The sequence below is a fragment of the Rutidosis leptorrhynchoides genome, chromosome 1 (genome assembly GCF_046630445.1).
Source record: "Rutidosis leptorrhynchoides isolate AG116_Rl617_1_P2 chromosome 1, CSIRO_AGI_Rlap_v1, whole genome shotgun sequence".
NCBI classification, from domain to species: domain Eukaryota; kingdom Viridiplantae; phylum Streptophyta; class Magnoliopsida; order Asterales; family Asteraceae; genus Rutidosis; species Rutidosis leptorrhynchoides.
Genome location: NC_092333.1, coordinates 642,171,669 through 642,186,310, shown reverse-complemented (window position 1 = coordinate 642,186,310; position 14,642 = coordinate 642,171,669).

Here is a 14,642-nt window from a genome sequence, read left to right as displayed (position 1 = left end):
GTCGTGCTAACTTCTCCATCTTGTCATCTTCTCTTATTGGCAGGAAGTGTGCTAATTTGGTGAGACGATCAACTATTACCCAAATAGTATCAAAACCACTTGCAGTCCTTGACAATTTAGTGATGAAATCCATGGTAATGTTTTTCCATTTCCATTCCGGGATTTCGGGTTATTGAAGTAGACCTGATGGTTTCTGATGCTCTGCTTTGACCTTAGAACACGTCAAACATTCCCCTACGTATTTAGCAACATCGGCTTTCATACCTGGCCACCAAAAATGTTTCTTGAGATCCTTGTATATCTTCCCCGTTCCAGGATGTATTGAGTATCTGGTTTTATGAGCTTCTCTAAGTACCATTTCTCTCATATCTCCAAATTTTGGTACCCAAATCCTTTCAGCCCTATACCGGGTTCCATCTTCTCGAATATTAAGATGCTTCTCCGATCCTTTGGGTATTTCATTCTTTAAATTTCCCTCTTTTAAAACTCCTTGTTGCGCCTCCTTTATTTGAGTAGTAAGGTTATTGTGAATCATTATATTCATAGATTTTACTCGAATGGGTTCTCTGTCCTTTCTACTCAAGGCATCGGCTACCACATTTGCCTTCCCCGGGTGGTAACGAATCTCAAAGTCGTAATCATTCAACAATTCAATCCACCTACGCTGCCTCATGTTCAGTTGTTTCTGATTAAATATGTGTTGAAGACTTTTGTGGTCGGTATATATAATACTTTTGACCCCATATAAGTAGTGCCTCCAAGTCTTTAATGCAAAAACAACCGCGCCTAATTCCAAATCATGCGTCATATAATTTTGCTCGTGAATCTTCAATTGTCTAGACGCATAAGCAATTACCTTCATTCGTTGCATTAATACACAACCGAAACCTTGCTTTGAGGCGTCACAATATATCACAAAATCATCATTCCCTTCAGGCAATGACAATATAGGTGCCGTAGTTAGCTTTTCCTTTAATAACTGAAATGCCTTCTCTTGTTCATTCTTCCATTCAAATTTCTTCCCTTTATGCGTTAATGCAGTCAAGGGTTTTGCTATTTTGGAGAAATCTTGGAAGAATCTTCTGTAGTAACCAGCCAATCCTAAAAATTGACGTATATGCTTCGGAGTTTTTGGGGTTTCCCACTTTTCAACGGTTTCGATCTTTGCCAGGTCTACCTGGATACCTTCTTTGTTCACTTTGTGACCGAGGAATTGAACTTCTTCCAACCAAAATGCACACTTTGAAAACTTAGCGTATAGTTTTTCTTTCCTCAATACTTCTAGCACTTTTCTCAAATGTTCTTCGTGCTCTTGATCATTCTTTGAGTAAATAAGTATGTCATCGATGAAAACAATGACAAACTTGTTAAGATATGGCCCACACACTCGGTTCATAAGGTCCATGAACACAGCTGTTGCGTTAGTTAATCCAAATGGCATAACCATAAACTCGTAATGACCATAACGAGTCCTAAAAGCAGTTTTTGGAATATCATCCTCCTTTACTCGCATTTGATGATATCCAGAACGTAAATTGATCTTCGAATAAACCGACGAGCCTTGTAGTTGATCAAATAAGTCGTCAATTCTCGGCAGTGGATAACGGTTTTTGATGGTAAGTTTGTTCAACTCTCTGTAGTCAATACACAACCTAAATGTACCATCTTTCTTCTTGACAAACAAAACAGGAGCTCTCCATGGTGATGTGCTTGGTCAAATGAAACCACATTCTAATAGTTCTTGCAGTTGGCTTTGCAGTTCTTTCATCTCGCTGGGTGCGAGTCTGTAAGCAGCACGAGCTATTGGTGCAGATCCTGGTACAAGATCTATTTGAAATTCAACAGATCGATGTGGAGGTAGTCCCGGTAATTCTTTCGGAAATACATCGGGAAATTCTTTTGCGACAAAAACATCATTGATGCTCTTTTCTTCAGTTTGTACTTTCTTGACATGTGCTAGAACAGCATAGCAACCTTTTCTTATTAGTTTTTGTGCCTTCAAATTACTAATAAGATGTAGCTTCGTGTTGCCCTTTTCTCCGTACACCATTAAGGGTTCTCCTTCTTCTAGTACAATGCGAATTGAATTTTTTATAACATACGATCTCTGCTTTCACCTTCTTCAGCCAGTCCATGCCAACTATTACATCAAAACTCCCTAACTCTACTGGTATCAAATCAATCTTAAATATTTCGCTACCCAGTTTAATTTCTCAATTCCGGCATATATAATCTGCTGAAATTAATTTATCGTTTGCTAATTCGAGTAAAAATTTACTATCCAACGGCGTCAATGGATAACTTAATTTAGCAAAAAAATCTCTACTCATATAGCTTCTATTCGCACCCGAATCAAATAAAACGTAAGCAGATTTATTGTCAATAAGAAACGTACCCGTAACAAGCTCCGGGTCTTCCTGTGCCTCTGCCGCATTAATATTGAAAACTCTTCCACGGCCTTGTCCATTCGTGTTCTCCTAGTTCGGGCAATTTCTAATAATGTGGCCCGGTTTTCCACATTTATAACAAACTACATTGGCATAACTTGCTCCGACACTACTTGCTCCACCATTACTCGTTCCGACACCATTTGTTCCTTTCGTTCTGTTAACCCCTGGTCCGTAGACCTCACACTTCGCCGCGCTATGACCATTTCTTTTACACTTGTTGCAAAATTTGGTGCAGAACCCCGAGTGATACTTTTCACACCTTTGGCATAGCTGCTTCTGATTATTGTTGTTGTTGCAGTTGTTATTGTTGTTGGGATGATTGTTGTAGTTGTTGTTGTTGTTGTTGTTGTTATTGTTGTTGTTGTTGGGCTGTTTGTTGTAGTTGCGATTGTTGGGATAGTTGTTGCGATTATTGTTGTAATTGCTGTTGTTGTTGTGTTGGTGATTCTTATCACCGTTTTCCTCCCACTTTCTTTTGACTTGCTTCACATTGGCCTCTTCAGCCGCCTGTTCTTTAATTCTTTCCTCAATCTGGTTCACTAGTTTGTGAGCCATTCTACATGCCTGTTGTATGGAGGCGGGTTCGTGTGAACTTATATCTTCTTGGATTCTTTCCGGTAATCCTTTCACAAACGCGTCGATCTTCTCTTCCTCATCTTCGAACGCTCCCGGACACAATAGGCACAATTATGTGAATCGTCTTTCATACGTGGTAATATCAAATCCTTGGGTTTGTAACCCTCTAAGTTCTGTCTTGAGCTTATTGACCTCGGTTCTGGGACGGTACTTCTCGTTCATCAAGTGCTTGAATGCTGACCACGGTAGTGCGTAAGCATCATCTTGTCCCACTTGCTCTAGATAGGTATTCCACCATGTTAACGCAGTACCTGTGAAGGTATGCGTAGCGTACTTCACTTTGTACTCTTCAGTACACTTACTTATGGCAAACACCGATTCGACCTTCTCGGTCCACCGTTTCAATCCGATCGGTCCTTCGGTTCCATCAAATTCCAAAGGTTTGCAGGCAGTGAATTCTTTGTAGGTGCATCCTACACGATTTCCTGTACTGCTAGATCCAAGGTTATTGTTGGTATGTAGCGCAGCCTGTACTGCGGCTATGTTTGAAGCAAGAAAGGCACGAAATTCCTCTTCGCTCATATTCAAGGTGTGTCGAGTAGTTGGTGCCATTTCCTTCAAAATAGTCAAATGAAACAAGTTAATCATACAGAATATTAAGAGTAGTCAATAGTATCTCGTAGCATAATATGAACTCATTTATAAAAGCTTTTTCTTCATATTAGCGTTTTATAAGTTTAAATTCGGGTAGTACCTACCCGTTAAGTTCATACTTAGTAGCTAATATACAATTCAACTACTACAATTCTATATGAAAAACTGATTATAATAATATTTCGCGTTCAAACTTTTACACAATATTTTACAAACTTACAATACCGCTTATTTTACATATAGCATGAAATATAGCACACAATAAATTTGATACAAGATGGTTGTGAAGATAATTCTAGCTAGTACACAAGTCGTTCAGCAAAGGCAATAAAGACACGTAATTCATACGTCCAGAAACAAGTCATGCATTCTGGTTTTACTAGGACTACTTCCCATCCTTGGTCTTGTGGAACATAACCGTTATGGTCGTTGATAAGATAGCGTGTTGTAACGTCGTCAAAGGGACGAGGGTTACGTAATGTCCAACAGTCCCGTAACAATCTAAAAACCTCATTTCTTACCCCAATTACCGACTCCGTCACTTGTGGTAACGTTTTGTTTAATAGTTGTAGCCCGATGTTCTTGTTCTCACTTTGGTGAGAAGCGAACATTACTAATCCGTAAGCATAACATGCTTCTTTATGTTGCATGTTAGCCGCTTTTTCTAAATCACGAAGTCCAATATTCGGATATATTGAGTCAAAATAATTTCTTAACCCATTGCGTAAAATAGCATTTGGGTTCCCCGCAATATATGCGTCAAAGTAAACACATCGTAACTTATGGATTTCCCAATGTGATATCCCCCATCTTTCGAACGAAAGCCTTTTATAAACCAAGGCATTCTTGGAACGTTCTTCGAATGTCTTACAAACTGATCTCGCCTTAAATAGTTGTGCCGAAGAATTCTGACCGACTCTAGACAAGATTTCATCAATCATGTCTCCGGGTAGGTCTCTTAAAATATTGGGTTGTCTATCCATTTTGTGTTTTTATACTGTAAAATAGACAAGAGTTAGATTTAAAAAAAAATACTTATTAATACAAGCAATTTTTACATATATCATAAAGCATAAGCACACTATATTACATATATTACACCACACGAATACAACTATCTTATTCCGACTCGCTTGTTTCTTCTTCTTCGGTTTTGGTTCGTTTTGCCAAGTTTCTAGGGATATATTATGTTCCCCTAATACGAGCCGTCGTTTTCCACATTGGTTTAGAAAAACCTGGTGGTTTAGAGGTTCACGGGTCATTGTTACAACTTAAGGACTTCGGGGGTTGACGATACATATAAAGTTCATCGGGGTTGGAATTAGATTTCTCTATTTTTATGCCCTTTCCCTTATTATTTTCTTTTGCCTTTTTAAATTCAGTTGGGGTAATTTCTATAACATCATCGGAATTCTTGTCGGAATCCGATTCATCGGAGAATTGGTAATCCTCCCAATATTTTTCTTCCTTGGCGGAAACACCATTGACCATAATTAACCTTGGTCGGTTGGTTGAGGATTTTCTTTTACTTAACCGTTTTATTATTTCCCCCACCGGTTCTATTTCTTCATCCGGTTCCGATTCTTCTTCCGGTTCCGATTCTTCTTCTGGTTCCGACTCTTCTTCCGGTTCCTCTTCGGGAACTTGTGAATCAGTCCACGAATCATTCCAATTTACATTTGACTCTTCATTATTATTAGGTGAGTCAATGGGACTTGTTCTAGAGGTAGACATCTATCACATAATATCAAACACGTTAAGAGATTAATATATCACATAATATTCACATGTTAAAAATATATAGTTTCCAACAAAAATGTTAAGCAATCATTTTTAAAGAAAACACGGTCGAAGTCCAGACTCACTAATGCATCCTAACAAACTCGATAAGACACACTAATGCAAATTTTCTGGTTCTCTAAGACCAACGCTCTGATACCAACTGAAATGTCCTGTTCATATTGATTATAAATGTTCCATATTAATTGATTTCGTTGCGAGGTTTTGACCTCTATATGAGACGTTTTTCAAAGACTGCATTCATTTTAAAACAAACCATAACCTTTATTTCATCAATAAAGGTTTAAAAAGCTTTACATAGATTATCAAATAATGATAATCTAAAATATCCTGTTTACACGTGACCATTAGATAATGGTTTACAATACAAATATGTTACAACGAAATAAGTTTCTTGAATGCAGTTTTTACACAATATCATACAAGCATGGACTCCAAATCTCGTCCTTATTTAAGTATGCGACAGCGGAAGCTCTTAATAATCACCTGAGAATAAACATGCTTAAAACGTCAACAAAAATGTTGGCGAGTTATAGGTTTAACCTATATATTATCAAATCATAATAATAGACCACAATATTTCATATTTCAATACACATCCCATACATAGAGATAAAAATCATTCATATGGTGAACACCTGGTAACCGACATTAACAAGATGCATATTTAAGAATATCCCCATCATTCCGGGACACCCTTCGGATATGATATAAATTTCGAAGTACTAAAGCATCCGGTACTTTGGATGGGGTTTGTTAGGCCCAATAGATCTATCTTTAGGATTCGCGTCAATTAGGGTGTCTGTTCCCTAATTCTTAGATTACCAGACTTAATAAAAAGGGGCATATTCGATTTCGATAATTCAACCATAGAATGTAGTTTCACGTACTTGTGTCTATTTTGTAAATCATTTATAAAACCTGCATGTATTCTCATCCCAAAAATATTAGATTTTAAAAGTGGGACTATAACTCACTTTCACAGATTTTTTACTTCGTTGGGAAGTAAGACTTGGCCACTGGTCGATTCACGAACCTATAACAAATATGTACATATATATCAAAGTATGTTCAAAATATATTTACAACACTTTTAATACATTTTGATGTTTTAAGTTTATTAAGTCAGCTGTCCTTGTTAGTAACCTACAACTAGTTGTCAACAGTTAGATGTACAGAAATAAATCGATATATATTATCTTGAATCAATCCACGACCCAGTGTATACATATCTCAGTATTGATCACAACTCAAACTGTATATATTTTGGAATCAACCTCAACCCTGTATAGCTAACTCCAACATTCACATATAGAGTGTCTAAAGTTGTTCTGAAATATATATAGATGTGTCGACATGATAGGTCGAAACATTGTATACGTGTCTATGGTATCTCAAGTTTACATAATATACAATACAAGTTGATTAAGTTATGGTTGAAATAGATTTGTTACCAATTTTCACGTAGCTAAAATGAGTAGTTTTTACCAATTTTGTTTTGCTCGCCATTTCTTCGTTTCTAATCCGTTTTGAGTGATTTAAGCGGCCACGATTTCGTATTGAACTTGACTTTATGAAACTAAACAGAAAAGGTATATTTTTATAGTTGGAAATACAAGTTACAAGTCGTTTTTGAAAGAGGTAGTCATTTCTGTCGAAAGAACGACATCTTGATGACTGTTTTGAAAAACATACTTTCACTTTGAGTTTAACCATGATTTTTGGATATGGTTTCATGTTCATAAGAAAAATCATTTTCCCAGAAGTATAGCTTTTAAATCAAAGTTTTTCATAGTTTTTAGTTATCCTAACCAAAACAGCCCCCGGTTGTAACTACGACGACGTAAATCCAGTTTTATGGTGTTTATCGTGTTTCCGGGTTTTAAATCATTAAGTTAGCATATCATATAGATATAGATCATGTGTATAGTTGATTTTAAAAGTGTAGTTAGAAGGATTAACTTTATTTGCGAACAAGTTTAGAATTAACTAAACTATGTTCTTGTGATTACTAGTTTACCACTTCGAATATGATAGCTTTTTATGTATGAATCGAATGATGTTATGAACATCATTACTACCTTAAGTTCCTTGGATAAACCTACTGGAAAATAGAAAAATGGATCTAGCTTCAACGGATCCTTGGATGGCTCGAAGTTCTTGAAGCAGAATCATGACACGAAAACAAGTTCAAGTAAGATCATCACTTGAAATAAGATTGTTATAGTTATAGAAATTGAACCAAAGTTTGAATATGATTATTACCTTGTATTAGAATGATAACCTACTGTAAGAAACAAAGATTTCTTAAGGTTGGATGATCACCTTACAAGATTGGAAGTGAGCTAGCAAACTTGTAAGTATTCTTGATTTTATGTAACTAGAACTTGTAGAATTTATGAAGAACACTTAGAACTTGAAGTTAGAACTTGAGAGAGATCAATTAGATGAAGAAAATTGAAGAATGAAAGTGTTTGTAGGTGTTTTTGGTCGTTGGTGTATGGATTAGATATAAAGGATATGTAATTTTGTTTTCATGTAAATAAGTCATGAATGATTACTCATATTTTTGTAATTTTATGAGATATTTCATGCTAGTTTCCAAATGATGGTTCCCACATGTGTTAGGTGACTCACATGGGCTGCTAAGAGCTGATCATTGGAGTGTATATACCAAGAGTACATACATCTAAAAGCTGTGTATTGTACGAGTACGAATACGGGTGCATACGAGTAGAATTGTTGATGAAACTGAACGAAGATGTAATTGTAAGCATTTTTGTTAAGTAGAAGTATTTTGATAAGTGTCTTGAAGTCTTTAAAAAGTTTATGAATACATATTAAAACACTACATGTATATACATTTTAACTGAGTCGTTAAGTCATCGTTAGTCGTTACATGTAAGTGTTGTTTTGAGACCTTTAGGTTAACGATCTTGTTAAATGTTGTTAACCCAAAGTTTATAATATCAAATGAGATTTTAAATTATTATATTATCATGTTATTATGATATATTAATATATCTTAATATGATATATACATTTAAATGTCATTATGTAACACCCCGTTTTCCCCGTATATGATTTATAGGTGTATGGTGTACGTACGATAGGCGTATGAAGGGTTTGAGACATGTTCGGGTGTTAAAGTCTTGTGTATGAGACAAGGAGTCAGATCACGCCTTGTGTCGCGGCGCGACAAAGGAGGCCGCGGCGCGGCAAACAACTGAAATCTGGATCAGAAGTTGGACAAAAAGGGATCCCAGAACTAGTTAAATGTCGCGGCGCGACAACTTAGGCCGCGACGCGGCATACTGGGCAAACTGGTGCCGGATCCTTGTAAATTTAAATGAAGTTCAAGGGCATTTTGGTCTTTTCACGTTTGAGCCAGATTTGAGGCTTTAACCTCATCCACCCATTTCATTTCTCATTTTAATTTCCCTTTTTCTTTCATTTTCTCTCAAGAAAACTCAAACACCCAAGTGATTCAAGTGGGATTTTGGAAAGGAAGAAGCGGGTTTTGATCTTTGGCGTAGTTGACAAGTGTGTTCTCCTCGTTCTTAGCTACGCGGTGATACTAGTGGTAAGCTCTAACTCCGAAATTCATTTTTGTGTTCTTCATTCAATTTTGGGGCTTTTGATTGTATGATTCATAGATAGAACTCATTTAGTTGTTAATTGGATATTAACACCAATATTCGGATTTATTGTGGTTAATGTCGGGTTTTGGGTTGGTTAATGATTTAACCTTGTTTAAGACTTGTAAATGGTGTATAATCACTAGCATTAGTGATTATTGGTGTTTTGGAGACGTTTAGGGTTCTTGGAGTTGACTAGTTTTGACTAGAGTCAAAATTAGGGTTTGTTGATGATTATGACCCCGAATGTCGATCCGATGAGGTTTATAAACTTAAAATGGATTAAGTTGAAGTATAAAACCGAGTTAACTATGGTTTGATGTCAAAACTTGTAATTGGTGAGATTTTGACTTTATGGGTCAAAATTAGGGTTTATGGACGATTTTAAGAACGATAAGTGTTTAACACTTGTGTTTGGGTTTAATTGGCATATTAGGACCATTATCACTTATGTTAGTGATTATTGGTTAGATTGGGCACGGTTTGTGCTTGGAAGTGCAATTGGGTCGAAATTGCACTAAGTGTCGAATTGGGTTGGTTTGTAAATCCATCCTAATTGTGTTGTGGCATTTATGATAATGGAATAGGTACATTCCTTCGGCGAGTTGCGGATTATTCGGAAACGTTCATCAAGGCGACAAGGTGAGTGTTAATATCCTATATGCATATGTATGTGTAGGATGGGTGCGGGTCGGGTGAAGTGATTCTCGGCTATAGAGCTCACTTCACATATAGGTGGATTTGATGGACTTTTGTATGAGTCCAATTGGCACGGTTGTGCATTTTGGTTGACCTCCTTTTGGCAAGGCGTACACTTGTGTGTACGTTATCACATGTATTGTGATGTGGTTTTGGATAACCCCGATGTGGTGGATTTTATAATCCCGTGACCGTGGGTTTTGATGTTGAGAAGTGAATCGCGTGTAGTTCGGATTCACGATGACTCGTGTAGTTCGGTCATCTTATTGAGGTAGTAATCTCGTGTGGTTTCGGATTACTAAGGCTCGTGTAGTTCGGCCAACCTCGATGTTGTAAAGATAGTAATCTCGTGTGGTTTCGGATTACTAAGGCTCGTGTAGTTCGGCCAATCTTCATTGTGGTGTTCGGTATTCGGTAATGGGTTAAGGGGTTAACCTTATTCGTTTATATATTGTTATATATATATATTGTTGTATTGTCGTGATGTAGCTAACCCTCCGGGTGTAGCTTCTTGGCGTTGTTCACATCGTCGTTGGTGAACTTATATTTGTTGATGCATATTTAGCTTGTTGCTTAGTGATCGTACGGTATGCTTAGATTAGCTTGCCTTTATGCTTGGATGCTTCGGTATGCGGTAATTGATATTGGTGTGGCGTGTCCATTTTATACATATATATGTATGTAGTATATTATCATTCACTAAGCGTTAGCTTACCCTCTCGTTGTTGATATTTTTATAGGTTCGCATGCTTGGCGGCTCGGGTAAGCTTGGGAATTAGAGATCTCGGCTAGGTTGCTTTAGAAGATCTTGCTTTTGGACTCGATTAGGATTTGGGTAGCGTAGTCCCAAATCACCATGCTCGGTTTTGTGTAAACATAACTAGTCGGGTCATAATGATTATAACTGGTTTACGATTTAATTAATGAACCATTGTATTAAGGAGTTTAAATTATTAATGTATGTTTTAAGTTCGATGAACTTACTTTGGTAACAAATATGTTTTGGAATTAGTGTAATGGGACCTAAAGTATTATTTAACGCATATTAAAAAGGAAAAATTTTTATGGGCCGGTTTTAATACGGGTTGGGTTGTTTCAAGTGGTATCAGAGCATGGTCTAAGGGATTTAGGTGACTTGAGATAGGTGCCTAGACTTAGACTTTTGTGTGTGCTTATTTGTTGCGGGACTTGTAGGTGTACGGGTCGGAATGGGTTATAGTTAGTGCCTTGTTTATAGGTGGACTAACGTTTATATTAGTAATGCGGATATTATTAATATATTTTTGTGTTGTGGTGTAATTCTTGCGTGTGTTTATATCGCGTAGGATTTCTGTTGTGTTGGTTATATCATCGAGCGAGGCGGTCGTTGTACTAACAAGTTGATACAGCGTGCGTGCGTAATAAGGACTTGCAAACCTTATTACGGGTGCAAATCGTGTCTAACAAGTGATGTACGACGAGTGTTTAGCAAGATGGGGCGGTGTGGTGCGTGTGATTTTATACGTTCGTGATCTAATCACTTTGCATTCCTTAGAATGGCGACGGGAGGTGGGATCGAGACGAACGAGTTGGAGTTTAACGCTAGAGTTGCGGCCGCCGTTGCGGAGCAAATGAGTGCGTTTCGAGAAGAAATGGATAGAAAGTATTCCGAATTTCGAAATAGCGGAGAAATGGAGCATTGTCTTAAGAGCTTCATGAGGACTAAACCTCCGATGTATGACGGGAAACCGGATCCTTTGGTAAGCACCACATGGATTTCGGATGTCGAAGGGTGTTTTCGTACTATTGAATGCCCTCCCGAGAAGAAGACGAGACTCGCTACTAGCTTGTTGCGGGGTAGAGCGAGGGATTGGTTGGATGGTAAGATTGATCTTGTCGGTGGTGAGCCGTTTATGGCTTTATCGTGGGACGAATTTAAGAAGGAATTCTTCGAGGAGTTCCGGACTTCAGCCGATTTGTGGGAGTTGCGTAATGAGTTGCAAAATTTGCGACAAGGATCTATGGATTTGAATACTCTCAAGACGACCTTTATGGCGAAGGCTCGTTTTTGCCCGGAGTATTTGGGGAATGATCGTTTGTTGATGGGGGATTTCTATCGGACCTTGAATGACGACTTGAAGAGTAAAATTAGCCGAGGTCAAGCGAAATCGTTTTCAGAATTTTTCGACTTGGCTAGAGGTTTTGAGTCGTATTCACGATCAAAGAAGGGTGAACCTTCAAGTGAGAGAAGGGTTGTTTCGTATGGTGCTCCAAGTAAGAGGACTAAGGGTCCGAGTGTGAGCACGGGTGGTACGCGGACGAGTATTTCGGACTCTAGTGCGCCTAGGTGTTACAATTGTGGCGTGAGGGGTCACAAGTCGTGGGAATGTTCGGTACCAAAGGGTGATGGCATGGTGTGTTTCATTTGCCAAGATGAAGGACATCGTAAGTCGGAATGTCCCAAGTTAGCGAGGACAGGTGCGGCAAGGAGACGTTAAGGTACGTTTCGTTTTAATAAATATGTCCTTTGATTATTTATTATGTGCCGTTGAGTTTGAGTTGATTAAATGCCTTGTGTTGTGCATATTGTTGTTATGGGTGACGTTCCTAATGGAAGTACCATATGGTGACGTTTTTTGGTTGTCGGGCGAAGGGCGTAAGACTTGGTGCCACCAAGCATTCCTTAGTAATTGGGAAGCGTTTCTACCAAACCACGGGAATGGGTTTTGGTGTTCGGTTGTTAAACGCGTGTTCTTTTTTGTGTTGAAGTTGATGAACCATGAGGTTCGTCGGGTGGTTGGAACCCTTGAAATCGAGTGTTTTGAATCTCGATGTATGTTGGTAATGGAGTTTATATGACGCGACATTAGGTGCCTCTTTTATACCTACTAGCGTGGTGTTCAACTCCGATTGTGTTGCGGTTACATTGTACTTAGGGTACCGAAGTGAAACCCTTAAGTACATGAGTGACTAGGTTGAGATTGACAAACTAAAGCAATTGGATGATTGCGAGGGTGTGATTTGTGTAATTGTAGTACACTTTTCGTTCGAAGTGTTGAGGATTGGTTGAAATTCTTCGTGTGCTCAAGGTTGGAGCAAGATATGGTGATGGGTCGTGTGAACCCAATTATTGGTAAAGTCTACCTTTGGTAGCATGGTACGGTTGTACATGATGCGGTTATGGAACGTAGTTCCAAGTGGGGGAGTTACACTCCCGCACGAGGAGGTTTTAGTGTGAGATTTCGGATGAAGCTTTTAGTAGGTCCGAAATTTGTGTCGGGACCTAGTTTTGGTCGACTTGTGGCAGAGTACAATTTCGGTTAAGTTGTACTTATGATTTTGGATTTGAAATATCACCGAGGTGGTAATGTGGTAAATCTCGTTGAGGGATGATGGACATGTTTGACGAGCAAGGTGAAATCCCTCGGTTAAGGGATGTGCGTGTCGGGTTCTCTCTTGGGGAATTGTTGTTTTGTGCCTATGTGCGATATGGGCGGTTCTTGCTCGTTTGTGTTGGCGTTGTGTATGCGTACGTATGGTGATGGTTAGTGTTATCCGTTAGGATTCACTATAGTGTAGCAGTGCGCGATGTTGCACTACTCGTTGATCGAGGCCAAAAGAGCGTGTGTTGATGGTTAGTGTATTCCGTTAGGATGCACTATGGTGTAGCAGTGCGCGATGTTACACTACTCGTCGTGATGGAGGCCAAAGAGCGTGTGTGATGGGAGTAGTGTTATATCCGCATGGTATAACATTATCGGGAAATGCGAGTACCGGTGGGAAATGCGAGTACCATTCCTGTGTTGAGTTTTGGAGGTGGATCACGTGTAGTTCGGATTCACGATGACGCGTGTAGTTCGGTCATCTTATTGTGTAAGTGAGTCGCGTGTAGTTCGGATTCACAAATGACTCGTGTGGTTTCGATCATTGTATTGAGGAGTGAGTCTCGTGTAGTTCGGATTCACAAATGACTCGTGTAGTTCGGTCATTCCTTTGGGATAGTGACTCTCGTGTAGTTCGGATTCATTATGGCGCGTGTAGTTCGGCCATTCCCGATTGTTGTTGTGGTGAAGGTAGTGAGTCGCGTGTAGTTCGGATTCACTAAGGCGCGTGTGTTTTCGGTCAGCCTTCTTGATGTTTGATCTATTGGTTGTTTGATACACCAATGGTGGGGTCGTAAGGACCATGTTGCGGGAACTATCGGTTGTTTTATACGCCGATGGTGGGGTTGCGAGGACCATGTTGTACGTTTAGTGATGTGTTAGCCGTGTTTCGCTCACATGTTGTTACGGGTGTGACGATAGTCGATTTTGTACACCTTTGGATTAGCGTAGCCATAGTCGTTTTGGGCGCTATCGGTTTTAGCCGTTTGATATGATATTACGGTAGTTGCGTATTGGTCGTGTTGCGCACTACAAAGGATGTTTAGTAATTGGTATTATCCGTAAGGATTCGTTTGGTTCAGTCTTCATCGTTTCGGATGGTTGACCTTAGGTTTAGACTTGGTTGCTTCTAGCGTTGTACTCGGTAAGGGTATGCTAAGGGGTTGATATTTCGGTACGAGATTGGTTGAGTTTTCCCGATGTTAGGGAATGAGCATGGTTTTAGTGCTCGGATTGGTGATTTGATAAATCGCGGGTGACGATTTTAGTTGTTAAAGACGATTCATTGGGAAGAATTGCCTAGGAAAGTCGGTTTGAGACTTATGATTGAGGACCGTTGAGTGGGTCCGGATTGATTAAGTGGTGAAGATCACGAGGACGTGATCGAGTCTAAGTGGGGGAGAGTTGTAACACCCCGTTTTCCCCGTATATGATTTATAGGTGTATGGTGTACGTACGATAGG